This window comes from Grammomys surdaster, unplaced genomic scaffold (assembly GCF_004785775.1).
Source record: "Grammomys surdaster isolate TR1022 unplaced genomic scaffold, NIH_TR_1.0 66, whole genome shotgun sequence".
In the NCBI taxonomy this organism is placed as follows: Eukaryota; Metazoa; Chordata; class Mammalia; order Rodentia; family Muridae; genus Grammomys; species Grammomys surdaster.
In genome coordinates, this window is record NW_021604568.1 from 5,767,158 (window position 1) to 5,768,545 (window position 1,388).

Sequence of the window (1,388 nt, forward strand, 5' to 3'; positions counted from 1 at the left end):
CCTGGCTGTCCTGGAACTCACTCTGTAGACCAGGCTAGCCTCGAACTCTCAAACTCAGAAATCCACCTGCCTCTGCCTCCCAAGTGCTGGGATTAAAGGCGTGCGCTACCACTGCCCGGCTGTTTTTCGCTTTCTTGATCACTTTTTTTCCTATTGAAAAATTTTATGGGATCTAGAAGTATATCACCCTGATTATACTTACCATTATATCAACAACAAAGGCCTCCAAAGACACCAGGCACTCATATCGTGCACAAACACCACATGTAGACAAAACATCAACACATTAATAAGTCTTCTTTTTTAAAATGGGTCTGACATATTCCCAGTGTTCAGGTGACCTGTTTCTGAGGTTTTTCTTCTTGGCCTTTAGGAATACTTCTTGGTTTTGTGGTGCTCAGGAGTGACCCCAAGGATGTACACATGCTAAGCGGGCGCTGTGCCAGCCAGGTTGTAGACAAACTAAGAGCCACAAATTCATGTCTGGTTCCCGCACTTAGACCTGCATGGCTTTAGGGTCTGGCTTGACATGGATGATGGGGAATTGAATACATACAGAAAAGTTAGGGTTGGGTGGACTGTGCACTCTGACAAAGACGTAGGAGCAGCCAGGAAACACACCTGGTTTGCTCTACACAACTGAGCCTGAATCAGGAAGCAGGTTGACTAATTTTGGTTCTGTGTCTGCAGGGGAGCAGTCATGTAGGAGCAAAAAGCTGTGGTTGATAGTTTGTGTGCACACTGTCAACATTTTCTGAGGGAGCAAGGGAAGAACTTGCCATTCCCATGGATCCAAGGCCGTGGGGTCCCTGACATGGCTGTGCTCATATCAGCAATATACATTCACTCAGGAAGTCATCTCCTCCCTACACATTGGACACTCATTATAGCCTAGGCATCCTCTAACATCTGCCCTCAGCCTCCTGGGTGCTAGGAATACAGCCAAGTGTCACACCCTAACATCTTTTAGAATGTCTCTTTCATGGGGAAAATACAGTGGCATTTTATATCATTCTTATTTCTCAGGAACAGTTTTATTTAGATGTGGGAACTATATATTATTTTTATTTTTTGAGACAGAGTCTTGCTATGTGGTCCTGACTGGCATGCAGCTTTGTAGCCCAGGCCAGCCTGGAATTCATGGACTGTTCTCTTGTCTCTGCTTCCCAATTGCTGGGGTTAGTCAGCTAAACTTTACTTTTTTCTAGAGGAGCAAATTTGGAGTTTGTTTTATTTTGTTTAGTGAGACAGCATCTTACTCTGCACTCCAGGTAGCCCTTGAACTAACTAGGTGGGTTGACCTTGAATCCAAGATGATGCTTATGGCAGCTCTCCTGCCTCACACTCCTGACCTGGAATTATACACATTCACTACCGTTCCCGGCTTA